We start from the raw sequence: 15037 nt of genomic DNA, 5'->3' as shown, positions 1-15037 counted from the left end.
TTAGAATTACGCTCTTTAAACACTGATGCCTAAGATTTCGTGCAGCGGAGGTGTGAAACAAACGTGTTAGATTGCCGCCCACTGCAGTGACAAGTGTATCACCTGGAAATCATAGAGTATCCGTAGTTATTTTGTCATTCCTGGCATTGTGGAGTTCTAATAGGTGGGATTTTGTGGAGAGACAGCTTTTCGCTGCCTTTTTACCTATGGAATAGGACCATAATGATATGTAATTACACCTCCAAAACACGCAGATAACCAGTTTGGAGCCTGTCTGGGGTATTTTCTTCCTCCTTTTCAGGCTTACGGAATTTTGCCCCAAAGGCAAAACTTTTCTTTATGCATTAACTTAGTTTTGATAGAGACAATATATGCTGAGTTTCCTCATTCCCATTAGTAACACATTTTTCCACCTGTTCTTAGTGCTTGTTTCTTATGTCATGTTAGGCCTTAGATAATCTAAGGTGGAAGCACATAAAGCAACACTCATTTCCACCCCTGCAGAGAGGAAAGTAAATCCCATAGTCTGCTTAGAAGTCAGCAGTTAGAAGTCAGCAGTTTGTTTTTAATGTGCTGTGAGTGGGGTGTTTTTTTCTTTGATGTATGTATGTATTTTGTTTGTTTGTTTTTAAAACAAATTTAGTGTTTTCATGGTTAATAAACAGAGTTTAGAAGGGGGATGTCAAGCAACCCTTCCATCCTCCTCCTATCTGTCGCTCGTAATAAACCAATTTGAGACACTGCTGTGGTGAGTTCCATGATCTATAAGAACCAGTGACCAGAATTGCTCTCATTCAATGAGGAAGAACATTATACCTCATTAATAGCAGAGTCTACAAATAAAAGAGGAGTGCCTCGTCCTCTAGAAAAGGTGCATTTCTCTTTGATGGTCAATGTAGGGAATATAGAGTGTTGAATGCCAGTTCTACGAATAATGAGAGTTTCTTCCCTTAAAACATTGCAAAGGCATGTGGCATTTTGCATGAAGCACTTAACATCTCACAGAATTATGACATAGGGGTGGATGTGGGACTCCTTTAAAAGGTATGACTGACATAGCATAGGAATTTCACACAGTACTTACAGTAAGATCTGTATGAAATCTTAAATGACAGGTTCTTATTTAAATGTAGAAGTTAAACAAGTTGTGGTGTTGTTTGAGGAAGGCTTTTGAACCAGTGGTGGGAAAGGTGATGAACAGATATGATGGAGTAAAAATGGAGAGAAGTAATGGAAATTTGAGCCCCAGAGACAGCAGGATAGTTAAGGTAACCGAAATTAGAGGTCTGAAGGAATGCACTGAGAACAAAATCACAGTGCAAACTCCCCAAAAGAGCCGTTGCATCTATGAGTATGTTAAAGAATACTAATATCAAAGTATATGTATGGTAAAATACAGAGTCCATTAAAGTATTTTGACCCTGTGTTTGTCAAGATCCATCTTTGACTGCATTAGGAAACAGTGCTCTCTGGCATGTGAAGTGTTGACATTTAATTCTTGCATCCCATTACAGCTACAGCAAAGCTGAAGATGAAACAGTAGTATTATGGCTTCACCGAGAAGTCTGGTAGTTCAACACCTGCACACTGAGCAGGTGGACTGGGGAAACGTTCCTCTCGCTGCAGATGCTTCAGGCTTAGTACTCGTGTGCCCTTCTAATGCCTGTGAAGTGTTTAGAGCACAGTTTGTCAGAATTAATTGAATACACAAAATCAAAAAGAGCCGAACAAATGTTAAAAGATTTATGAATACTGGTGAACGATCAGAGCACACAAAGCCTAGGAAACCTTCCATCTCGTCTTACATATGAGCCTCCTTTGATCTTCTTCCTCTCAATCTTCTACATGGCTTTCTTGTGCTCTTATAATTGTTTTGCTAATATTAGAGCAGGATGAAAGAATCAGTCAAAGTCCAGCCAGGAGGTGGCAACTTGCAAAAAAAAATTGAACTTTCTGTTATATATAATTATCTAGACAACTATACTTTTTTAAGTCTATGTAACAATTTCCTTACATTAAGTTAGACAATTTGTATAGTTTAAGAGAATTAAACCTTACACAGTGTTTTGGTAAAGAACAGTTTGCATCACTCTGTCCTTTGGTATTTATTTTTATGAGTAAATGAACAGTTAAAGATTAAAAATACATCCAATTTAAGAAATAAATTACTATCCAGTTCAGGAACATAGCTTGTAAATATACCATCATTTATAATTTAGTTAAAAAAATAGACTGGAAATCACTAATTATTAAAATATTTTAAATGACTATGCTAATTTTATCTTTGCTGCACAAAAATACAGGCCTGAATCTTATTTGCACGGAGCAAACCAGTGTGTGTGAGAATTAAAAGAACTAGCATCCCTTGCTCCATACTTTCCTGTGTTTCAACTTAAGATACAGTTATTTCATCTTCTTTTAGGGTTTTTGAAGATACACTGGGCTATAGGTATTAATTTTAAAAAGCATCACATTAATAAGAAAAATAATATCACAGGCATGTATGAAAGTGCACGGTGGATCCCAGTAATCCATTTAACACACTTGGGAGCTATGGCTTCTTAGCATCAGACCTAATTCCTTATGGAACATTTAGATTGATGCTAAGGGAATATGAGAAGATATCTTTCAAAGTCAATAGTTTTTTCACTTCTGCCCAGAGCATTAGAAACTTCTCACAACATGGTTGTGTGACGGTTTCTGTTCTATGTCGCTCTTCATTTGTGTAGAAAATGTTAACATTTTTGCTTGTAAGTGTTTGGTGTTTCAACAAAGACAATGCCTGTACGTTAGATCATGGTAAATACTGAAAGAAAAAAATCTAACAAAAAGTATTCCTGGAGTGGAAGTTGAAGGCTATGATTTGAAATAAACTACGTTCTTTACTGACTGGGAAGCAGAGACTGCCTTTATCCTACAGTAAACCTGACCTTGTTACTCTCTACAACTCCCTGAAAGGAGGTTGTGGAGAGGAGGGAGCTGGGCTCTTCTCCCAAGTGACAGAGGACAGGACAAGAGGGAATGGCCTCAAGCTCCGCCAGGGGAGAGTCAGACTGGATATCAGGAAAAAATTCTTCACAGAAAGAGTCATTGGGCACTGGAACAGCTGCCCAGGGAGGGGGTCAAGTCATCTTCCCTGGAAGTGTTTAAGGAACGGGTGGATGAAGTGCTTAGGGACATGGTTTAAGGGAGTGATAGGAACGGTTGGACTCGATTATCCAGTGGGTCCTTTCCAACCTGGTGGTTCTATGATTCTATGGTGTCTGTTTCTCTCATTAATATTTAACTACTTGTAGTACAGTAGTTGTGAAGACGTACACTAAATGCTATGTAGGCTTAGGACCTTAAACTGACCCCAGACAATTTAGCATCTAAATGGGTGCACCTACCTTAGCATTTCAGCTTGGACAAGAGGAGTGCTTTCAAAGGGACTAAATTTCAGAGCAAACTTGAGGACTAGGGAAAATTCTGGTGGGCTTCACAGTGATGTGTTCGAGTTGACTCTGCTGCTCCTTCAGTCAGCCATGGAGTTGGTACATTTGAGAAGTGGTCTTCCGAGTGCTTAGGACATGGATCTATTAGAGCAAGACCAGAAGCCATGAAGATGATGCGAAGGCTGGAGCACCTCCTGTACAAGGATGGGCTGAGAGAGTTGAGATTGTTCAGCCTGGAGAAGAGAAGGCTCTGGGGAGACCTTAAAGAAAGCTCCCAGGGAGTTACAGGAAAGCTGGGAGAGGGCTGTTTATCAGGGAGCACAGAGGTAGTATGAAGGGGAATGGTTTTAAGCTGAAAGAGGGGAGATGTAGTTTAGGTACTAGGAGGAAATATTTTCCTGTGAAGGTGGGGAGGCCCCTTGCCCAAATGACCAAGGGAATTCATGGCTGCCCCATCCCTGGAGGTGTTCAAGGCCAGGCTGGATGAGACTTTGAGCAACCTGATCCAGTGGGAGATGTCCCTGCTATGGGACATGGAGTTGGAACTAGATGGGCTTTAAGGTCCCTTCCAACGCAAACCACTCTATAATTCTATGATTTGATTATGTGTGACCGATCCTGGGGCAGGTTGGTAGGGAAGACATGCACAGAGGGCGGCAGTGAGATCTGCATTCTTTACTGCCTGACTGGTTTAAACTGCTGCTGAGCACCTAAAGGTCTTCATAGGAAGAGATAAGTTCCCTTGAGGGTCTGGGGGTGTCCAACAGACAAGGCTGGGCAACGTCTTCTAGCATCCTTCGGAAACTCAGCAGCTGGGAAACATGTTGAAGGAGTTTTATTCTGAGGAGAGGTTTTTAATTAATTGCACAATTACAGTATTGTCATGAAACAGCTGAAGAGTCCTCTCGAGCCTTGCCAAGCTTCCAAAGAATGAATCTCAGAAGCAGTTTCTGCTAAATACCCTAGGAAATGCTGCAAGAATAGAAAGTTCAGCTTTCATATTAAAATACACGGGAGATGTCCTGATCTGCAAGTTTAGCAGTTGTATACATGCACTGTAGTCTTTTATCTCCCTGATCCTGTGTTATTCTGATGTGTGTTGAGGGGCACACAGGTACCTGCATGCAAAGGCAACACCCATTTTCTTCTAAAACCTTAGATACACATTGAACATCCAGCAAAGGACCAGTGTAGAATGTGATTAGGCAGTCGCCTAAATTGCTATGTAATTATAGTTCATTTTGAATGTACCATATAATAGTGGTGCAGAATCTAAGCTTTCATTGCAAAAGTAATTAAGTGTCTAGCCCTTATGGTTACAAAGATAACCTTCAAAATGTCAAATGAACCTAAGCAGATGCGTTGATGTCTGTCTGCATCTGCAGACAGCTTGAAACAGTAGCTTCAAGAAAATGATACTGTGTGCAGCCCCCTTTATGGCAACCAGTGCTGCCTCTGGAGGAAGGAACCTAACAGAAGCACTGCGGTTAACTATTTCATAGCTGACAGATTTAGCAGAAAGAGCTGCTCTGACTTATTAGAGATATCTTATCAGAGATAATCGAAAGAAAAGGCAATACAGGCTCCATTGGTGCCACTTATTTTGTTTAGCTTATCTGTAGTAGGGAAGAAATGATGAATTAATTTGTTTGCTATGAATTTAATATCACTCTCCTCATGCTCAAATTATTGAAGGAAAGAGCTGATAAAACCTTCCTCACCCTCCTGACAAAAAAAAAAAATAATAATAATCAAGTAGTAAATAACCAGCACTGCTGCTTCCCATCCAACTGCCAAACCCGCTTCCCTCTTATCAACATCTTCCATCACGCAGTCAATGTAATGATCTCAGTTTCTTTGGAATAAATGCTCTTCTGTCTCCTCTTGTCATCCAATGGAGTTATGCATCCAGGAATAAAACATATAAAGTAGGTGGATGCAAAAAAGAAAAGAGGTAAAAAATACTTATTTTAAGGAAGAGGACATACATCCAGTAAGAGAGTGTAAATCCAAAAAAGTTATTCTGGGAGTTATTACAGTGTAGCTAGAGCAAATTTACTGCAATAGAATATGTCTGGGTATGTCATAGAATTGTAGAATAGTTTGAGTTGGAAGGGACCTTAAAGCCCATCCAGTTCCAACCCCTGCCATGGGCAGGGACACCTCCCACTGGCTCAGGGGCTCCAAGCCCCATCCAACCTGGCCTGGAACCCCTCCAGGGATGGGGCAGCCACCACTGCTCTGGGCACCCTGGGCCAGGGCGTCCCCACCCTCAGTGTGAAGAAATTCCTCCTTATGTCCAGTCTAACTCTGCCCCTCTCCAGTTTATACCCATTGCCTCTCATCCTATCGCTCCAGGCCTTTGCAAAGACTCCTTCCTCAGCTTTCACAGTCTCTTTCGGGTGCTGGAGGGTACCTGAAGATTGTTAACCAGGTTTGTGTTTTTACGCGTACTATACCTTTAAATGGAAAATACTGTATTGTTTCTTGCCATAATGCATGGAGAAAAGGTCCAGGTTAAAATTCTGCTTGCAGCCTGCAGGATAGTTTTTCCAGGTTGCTGGCTGGTCGCAGGATGCTCTGCTGGGTTGTGCTTTATGGGAAACTGAGCAGAAGCACTGAAAATATGAAAGCTTCTGCTTGACACTGCTGCTTTGGAAGCCTAGTGAGGACTCCTGAGAACTATTCATCTGTTTCATGACAATACTTTAATCTTGCAATTAATTAAAATCTTTTCCCAGTATACAAGCCTTCCTTCATCAGCCTGACATGCCGTGCATAGAGAGGAACAAGAATTGGCAGAGAACCCTATGGATTTGTGACAGAATTCCAAACAATACAACATTGATTATTTAGATCAGCATCGGGCTGGGCTTTTAATACTTAAGTAAGAACGGGGATTCACCCTTGAGAAATCCCCAGGTCAAAATTCCGATTTTTCACCCTGATGGTTTTAGGACAGAATGTTGTATTAGTTGCATGAGAATTTACAGGAGGAATACAAAGACCCTGTAGCAATAGGCACATCCCCACTGATTTTTACATGTGATTTTATGTGTTTCGAACTATGTTACTTATTATTTTCAGTGCGATGTACTCAGTTCAGTTGAGCTGAAAGGAAATTTTCCTTCAATACAAAGACATAGCTGATGTAATAGCTTAGTATCAGACTGGTATTGTCTACTTTAGGCTGTCTTCTTATTTCAGTTTAAGAAAAAGGAACTTCCTAATCCTTTCCGATGTTTATATAGATGCTTTGGATGAAAATAAGGCTGCTCAAATATTCAAAAGCTCACTTCTGCCTGTCAAGAGTGCAGTTCTGCGTGGTTTCGCTTTTAGCACCACTGCTACTGGTACTTCTAATGTCAGGAAACGACACATTCCGTAGCAGTATGTGTTTCATGCGAATGAGCTTCACTATGGAAAAAAACTACTGAGAGCAGTAATAGACATAAAATCCTAAAGCGGTAGATTATAATATGATAAATTCTATTGTATTATAATTTCGGGAGTTTCTTCTTGTGCTGGTAAAACTTGATTTTCAAACAGAGGTACGATCAAGGGGAGGTACATCTCCTTTTACCATTGCGTTTGCATGACACGATATCATTTCAAACCTCAAGTGACCAAATGATTTTTAGTCTGTGTGTACTGGGGAGTAGTTATATTTCCCATAGGAACTCTGTGAACATGGAAACACTTTGACAGCTATTATCAGTATTAGTCAGACACTGAGAAAGATTAATGCTGGGTTTGGGTATTTTTCTTTCTCGAAGTGCGAGACAAGACCAGATGCAGTTGAGTCTGGGTGGATGCTATGGAATTGCACGGTTGCTTGTGTAACGTTGTGGGAGGTGGGCACGACATCTGCTTGTCTCAGCAGGGGGAATGTTGCAAAGCAGGTCTGTACCTCCATGATAATATTTGGCTTTTCTTCAGGTGAGCTCCGCTTTTGCTGCCTACAACGTTGAAATGAGACTGTCAGTGATTAAGAGGAGTCCTATGGATGTCACTCTCTTAGGTTACACAATGCTGTCACTCTATTATTGATAGTGAAATTGCCTTGCTGTGTGGCTTTTACTCCATCAGTTAACCTCTGCCTGCTTCATTTCCCCCCTCTGCATGATCAGAACACTAATAATACTTGCTTTCCTTTGTAAAGTGCTTTGACATTTGTGGCCCTAAAGCTCTTCACAAATGTTTTCTCTAAAGACACACCTCATTTGTGTAAGAAACATATATTTGGAAGGCATGTAGGGAAGGCTGAAAGGGCAAGGAGAGAGATGAAAGAAGTGCAGAGAAAAAGAAAACAAAGAATGAGATGGGTAGGACTGATAAGTTGCTGTGGTGACTGAACTGTTCCATCTCTAAACCAACGTTACACTGCTGCAATACAATTTCATTAGATTTATCCTTGACCCACATGAAACATTCAGTGTTTGGCAGTTTGCTAGATCAGACTTCACTGTTTAATGTGTTTTTCTGATACTTTGATATGTTTTGCTTCATTGAATCAACTCCAGCAGTTTTCACTTCTTTCCTCTCACCTCTCTCTGAAATATAATAAATATTGCTTTCCAGCAACAAAGAGTAAATGTTTGGGAGATAAAAACCCATGTAAAATAAATTCTGCTGTGCCAGATAAATATAATTTCATTAATCACTTATGTTACAGCTTGGGATATATTATAGTGTTACACTTTACAAACTCTGAAATGAGAGAACAGGTGAAAAACAGCACTTTACAGACTGGAAGATTGAGTGGGGTTAAGTGATTTGCTGAAGAACTCTGTTCTTCATTCTGGTTTTCTATACATCAGAAAGTTTCTATCTTTCTCTTTTCTCCGGCACATCTGAATGTTCTTTTATAGTCCACATCACCAACGCATCAAATGGTATCACTGCTTCAGTGAATGAAAGTTGAGGTCCATGATGGTTAGTGATTATATAGAAAAATACAGAATTTGAATCATTATGGCAGTTATTTGGGATTCTTCATTTGTAAAAAAAAAAAGCAGGAGTTAAAAACATTACATAATGACCATCAGCCTCGGCATTATCAGTGTTTTCCATTCCACAGTTTCAGTTCAAACACGAAATAAGCCTCGGTATTTTATATAACATCAGCATAGTTATTTGAGTAAATATTTTTTGCTTTGGACATTTAGCTCAAAAATAACTTTCTTAGTCATTTCAACAATGGAAGCATAGGGAGAACATAAAACCTCTGATTGTAGGAGTGCATTTACCAATAAATTCTTGAATACTCTATTGTAAACATCTGTGCTTTGCTTCAAGAATATAAAGTAACTAAGCTTTGTAATATACAAGCATGTTAATGATGGTAAATACTCTGGGTATTATCCATTTTTCCAACAAAAACCTTCTACTATCTGTTGCTCATTATCATCTGTTTGTGAACTTAATTCCTTCACATAAGTCTTATTTTCTTGTAAATAGTCCAAAAGGGTTGCATGGTATGGGGTTTTTTTTCCCCAGAAAATGATATAAATGCCTTAGAGTTATCTTTGAAAATTTCTTGCTGTACTAATGTACATTGCCATGATTTGTATTTGGTAGGAGATTATGTTGTAAGAAAAAAGTCAAGAAAGGGCTAGCATAAAACAACTGCTTACCCTTATTCCTCTCGGGAAAGCTTAGAAAACAAAGAAAAAAAATCCCAATAAACAAGTTAACTTTTATTTTCCAGATTCATCCTGGTTTATGTGCATAGCAAATCAATAAGAAACTTACTGACTTTCCTGCAACACTGACAAATCAGTGTGAAGCTAAAACCCATTGTACTAAATTTTTGTTGAAGTGAATTTTTACTTTTCTCTATTTTGATGTGTCTTCTATTATTTCCTCGATGGTGGTGCGTGTGAGGGGTTACGTCATTATTACAGTCCTTACCTTTGTTTATTACTGTCATCATACTGCTTAGAGTGACTTGGGGCTGGGACACTTTCTCAGTAGAGTTTGATTGTTGGTGTCTTATGGAGGCTGGAGACTGAGCTCCACATGAACAAAATATAGCCAGTAAGTACTGGATTTCAGGTCCATAATTCGTTGAGATATTTTTGCTCCTCTTAAGAGAAGCAGAAAGAGGGTAAGAAGAGAAACCATTGCTGTTCTCCCTCCCTCAACAAAACCCAAACCTCCGGCGAGCTTCCCGGCTATAATTAATGATCTAGAAAGCTACATTAAGTTGTTTTCTGTATTGCCCACTGCAATAAAACAGTAGTGCCATGAACAACTGACAGAACATCATACTGAGACATTGCAGATTATCATTATTAAGGAATCTCAGAAACTCGTTTATTTAATTTTCTGTTGGATAGATCCAGTCACTTTCTTGTTGGACAACACAATTTTTCCTTAAATCAATAGAAAGTTCTGCTTAAAAAACACGAACGGATTTCTGTCTGTACAGTAAGGCAAAGATATATATATATATATATATAGCCTTTTACTTCTGCCTCTGAATTTCCTGGCTTCTTTCATTTATCAGAAGATCCTTAAAATAATAGATTGTACCTCTTTGTATCAGAAAGCTTCCTCCATTTCCATGAGGTTCTACTGCAAATGTATATTCTAGTAATCCATAAAGTGTAAGTATCCACTTGTGGGCCATTATGTTGGTTACTCTTCCTCACAAATGTCATAAATGGTCGTATACATTGATAGGTTTAGGTGACATAAAAATATTTTGGTACGGTACCGTACAGCGACATCATTGTAATTAAACTTGTCTAAGATTAGGCCAAAGGCGTCAGAGGATTTACACCTTGTGTTCTGCATTCTCTTTCCAAGTTATTTTATTAACGTAGGGTGTCTTTAATTATGCAGAACTGCAAACTGCATTATTGATATTCTATAAACATTAACTACTAGTGTCTCTAATGAAGCAGGAAGAAAACATGCTTTCTGGTTATTTGTTAGGACTTGCAAAGCACTAAGTGTTTCAGATGTTATCATTACGTTCCTTAAAGTACAAGGGATCTGAGACCTGCGATCTATCAGCTCAGTATTTATGCTTGGCGGTAGATGTATACATGCACATACACAAGCATATATACATACATATATCCCTCCCCCTTTTCACACCTTTATGCATACACATTTACATATATATGTGTATACAGATATACGTGTGTATGCGTGTAGTGATTTCTAAGGCTGAATTCATTCCCATCAGTGGATGCTACACGTTTTAACTTTCAGAATCTTTAACTGTGCTTGTTTTCATTTATAATGCCATAATATGGAGACACCAGGAGGATAAAGAACACAGATTATTGAGGGTACTGCCAAATACTTACTAATGGAAATAGAAATATATGTCAGAGAGAAGCCAATTATTTATCCAAATTCACAATTCCAAGCCATTTCCTCTGAGATTAATTCAAATATACGCACGCTTTCTGCATTCAAAAGTATGGTAGTGTAGTCATAGTCTGTATAGGAAAGAGTTGGAGGAACCATGTAAGAGACACTTATATCTTCCCAGATATACAAAACCAGATGTTGTATCCTAGCAGAATGAATCCTAATTGAATGCTTTGCTTAATTACATTGACATTGTAATAAGGCGCATTGAGCCCCAAACTTCCAGCAGAAGGGAAGTTTATTGACAAGACTGTAAATAGGTTCAAACTGTGTTCTATTTGTCATTTCCCCCCATGCTTATTAACTTAATCACTATTAATCAGTATTTTAGAACTTAGGTAAGAAGTTAAGTCCGAAACAGGCTTCTAAATGGTTTCTGGATATGAGATATAGTTCCACGTCCAACCTCAGTTGGTAAACTTCAAGTAAGCTGAGAGCTGGGAATCAGTTTTGAATCACTGAATTGCTCTGAAAATGAAAATATTTTTGAAAAAAGGTGATCCTGTGGTAATAATGGACTCCGGCAGAATCCTGCCGTCTGTGTCTCTCCTGAACACTTGCATTTGCACCTTAAGATATTAATTTGTCATCTAGCTTCTGCCAAAAAAAAAAAAACCCAAACGAACTACAATACACATAAAATGTGCATGGAGAAACACTTTCAGCTGAGTAGTAATGTATTTAGGAAATTGCCTACTTTTTTTAATCTTTAGAAAAAATACAATTTAGGCCTCCGTGGAATTGGCTTAATATTGTTCAAATGGGCAGCTAAAAATATTGCAGAATAGAAGAGGTGGAAATTTATCAGGAATTGGACTATACAGAAACAGTTTCTCCTGCGTAAGTTCATGTTTGTTCATTTCCAGCTGGTGGTAAAGGGCAAGGACAACTTATATATTGTGATAGAAGTATATCACTGATATGACTGGATCCTACCTCTGTTGTTGAGTTCTGGAAGTAACTTTCTTTTTCTGGATTTGTTGTAACTTTTGGACTCTGTTAGAGTCTTCAGTGTGACTGAGGAGTGACTTCATTAATAAAACTTAGTGATGGTGTAAGGGCACCTTGCTCATCAGCCAGCAGCAGAGGTGAAGATAAGGAACGCATTTATATGGAGTAAAATAAAAAAGCTATGGACTATAAAGCTATGGACGGAAAAGAAATTCTTAAGATGAATTACAATATTGGCGGAAGAATGAGTAGACATAAACAAGCCATGAGCAGGTGGAAAGTAAAGGGTTTTAACAATAAGATGTGTAAGAAATAGTCTAAAGTGCAGCGGTGGAGGTAAGAAATATGACTGCTTTCAAGAAAAGAGGAATTTTATGGAAGGAATTAGATGATGTGACTATAGGGAGAACTGGTTGTTTCCTTTGCTATAGTACTTATGTTACTGCAATTTTTTTTTTTTACTGTTTTTTTTACGTGTTGTTGAACTTAAGTATAATGAAAATGAGAAGTGTAGTTAAAAGGAAGGAAAACGTTACAAGTTGGTTGCACAAGGATATTAAAGGTGCTGGTGAAACAGGACAAATACCCCGGTTCTATCAAACATACTGATAAGAACTGAGATTTAGGTAGGCCTTTGGTTCGTTGGGAATGGCAGTTATATAACAGCTAAATGTCATCTTCTAGCTGGATGAAATCTTTTCGTTTGAATGAACAGAGATTATAAGGTTCATTCTAAACATTTTCTTCATGGTGATGCATTTAGTTCTGCCATGGAGTTTGACCACAAGTATTTTTATTTTGTTTATAAATTTAGCTGTATCCAGGATACTGTTTGATTACTAACACAAAATACTGCAGGCATCACATTGACATGATATATAATGATAAGTATTAGAATATTAAAAGAAGGAAATACAGAATATCAACAAACGAGTTAAAAATAATTTGGTCAACCACATTGCATTTAGAACAAGGAAACAAATGAATTCTAATATTTATATTTTTTAATTTAAGCTTAAAATTCTTTTTATAAAAGGCAGGTGGCTCTAAAAGCAGACATAAACAATATCCCATTATGTAAAGGTAAATGCTAACAGTAACACAATGATATTGTTTGGCTGAAGCGACACATATTAAGGATGTGTGGTAGAGGCTTAAGAGTGGCTTTTGTACATTCCGATTAATTTTCAGGCAGAGTGAGTGGTAAAACTGAACGTGCCTTTGAAGAGGAATCTCCCTATGAACTGTTACTAATCAACAGAAGAAGCTTGAATGAGGTCTCCCACTCACTTAATAGCCTACAAAATCTAAGGGAAATCTAGAGAATTTTACCTCCTTCCTGCTTATTGTGAAGGACAGAACTTTAGGAGTCATACAGCTCATTTTCCTATGGAAATCAGGTTGAAAATAATGTAGATGTCATTACGCTATCTATATTCCCCAGAGAAAAAGAATAATAGGTAAAGTATCAGTCCATAATTTGTGTTGAGCAGCCTCAAAGACATTAACTCAGGGTAAATTGTGTCTTAAAATTGCAAAATCCTTGTGTTTGGGGTGTGGCTGAAATAGTCTCTCCTGTGCCTTGGCCCATGGAACGTTTTAACTCTATGTCCTGAATATGTTGAAATTACTTTTGAAATCTACATGTTTTGCTCTCATTTCATATAACTCAAATGGCACAGGGTAAAGAGAACCAGCGTGACCACCAATCATTAAGGGTGATGTCTCCTTGTCAGCAATCAGTGTGGATGTTTAAACGATCCCTACTGGCTTCGTATGATGGCAGCTAAAGATTAATTGCCAGTAAACTGTATGCAAGTTCAAAAGTGTTTCAAATAGACTCCAGAGGCGAATTGAAAGGCTAATTTCTGTAGGTGTCATTTAAAGACTGAATGAGAGTAAGCCTTAAATAGAATTGAAAATCTAGAACTAAAGGAGCTTCCTATAGTACTGGTTTAACTGAGATGTGGGGTTCACCCTCAACATTTTATAATGCACTTTGTATATCCAGAATTGATGTAACCAAATAGTGGCAGAACTGAATAATGCAAGTATTGTGTGGCACTGATGGGCTGGCTCTTCATGTCCTGTGTCTTCCACAACACAGGGTCCAAGTGTCAGTTAAATAGTGAAGGGCTTATTCACATGAAAATAAATGCTGTCAGTATCCACAGTTGTTTGGCCCTGGAGCTTTCAAAGAGAAACTTAGAAAGAAGCACAAAAACCGGATCAAGAGCCTGCAGTCTGTCAATGAACTGCTGAGGGATGCAACACGACAACATAATCAAATCTGATGTGTCTTTGCAATGACATACCAAGCCTGCAGAATTCAAAACGGCTTAGCTCGCTGAAAGCCACGGCCGAAACATGTTTTCTTTTAGCTGAAAATACTTGTAAGATTTTAAAACTAATTTTTTAAAATGAAATGTTTTGCTACCCAGAAAAAACCAGATGTCTGTGACCCAAATATTTTCCGTAGTACCATGCTTGAACTGAAAAAATCCAACTCAGATGGATGCCGACTCGAATTTCCTAGCAGTGCTTGAATCTGTGGGAAAGATGTGACACCTATGCTACATTAATTAAAATTCAAGTTCCCTGTTGTTGATTTATAAGGAACTTCCAAGAAGTCCATTAAAAGGATTTGCAGTATTGCATACTTCCAGCGTAGTGTCACATACTGAATGTGTTAGAGAAAAGACAGTCTGGCTCACAAATTAAAGGTAATAACAGCAAATCTCAAATGCACTGGTTATTATGATTATTATATAGTCAGATTACATATGCTAGTTCCTGGATTTCTTCTTCCTTGTTTTGTTCGGTACGCTGTCTAAAGCAAGCAGCGCTTGATTATATACCTCTGGTGCATATTTTGCTCTCTGTAGGTGTACATATTAGAATGGGTTTTTTTCTCATACTTTCTAGTGCTCCGTTTTCATTTGGTTTTATCCCTCTTACATGCCTTGTAGTGTAAGTACTTCTGTAATTGCTGTATCACAGTGTACACTTTCATGCAGACTGACTAATTGGTAAATGCTGGCTTTTTATGCTACTATTTGTTCTCTGTAGTGTCATTTACGCCATTCAGCATTCGGCTGTATATGGTATTAATAGTATTTTCTGGTGGTTTAAAAGTAATGACTTGCTGTTTGTCCTTCAGGAAACAGCCTCCAAATATTTTTTTCTTCCATGGGCTTGTGTTGCTGTATTAATTCAGAGGTGAAATTATTCTTTCGTATCAAAAGTGTGCCTATTTATTGAGC

The sequence above is a fragment of the Cuculus canorus genome, chromosome 8 (genome assembly GCF_017976375.1).
Source record: "Cuculus canorus isolate bCucCan1 chromosome 8, bCucCan1.pri, whole genome shotgun sequence".
Taxonomy (NCBI): domain Eukaryota; kingdom Metazoa; phylum Chordata; class Aves; order Cuculiformes; family Cuculidae; genus Cuculus; species Cuculus canorus.
This window is presented reverse-complemented; position numbering follows the sequence as displayed.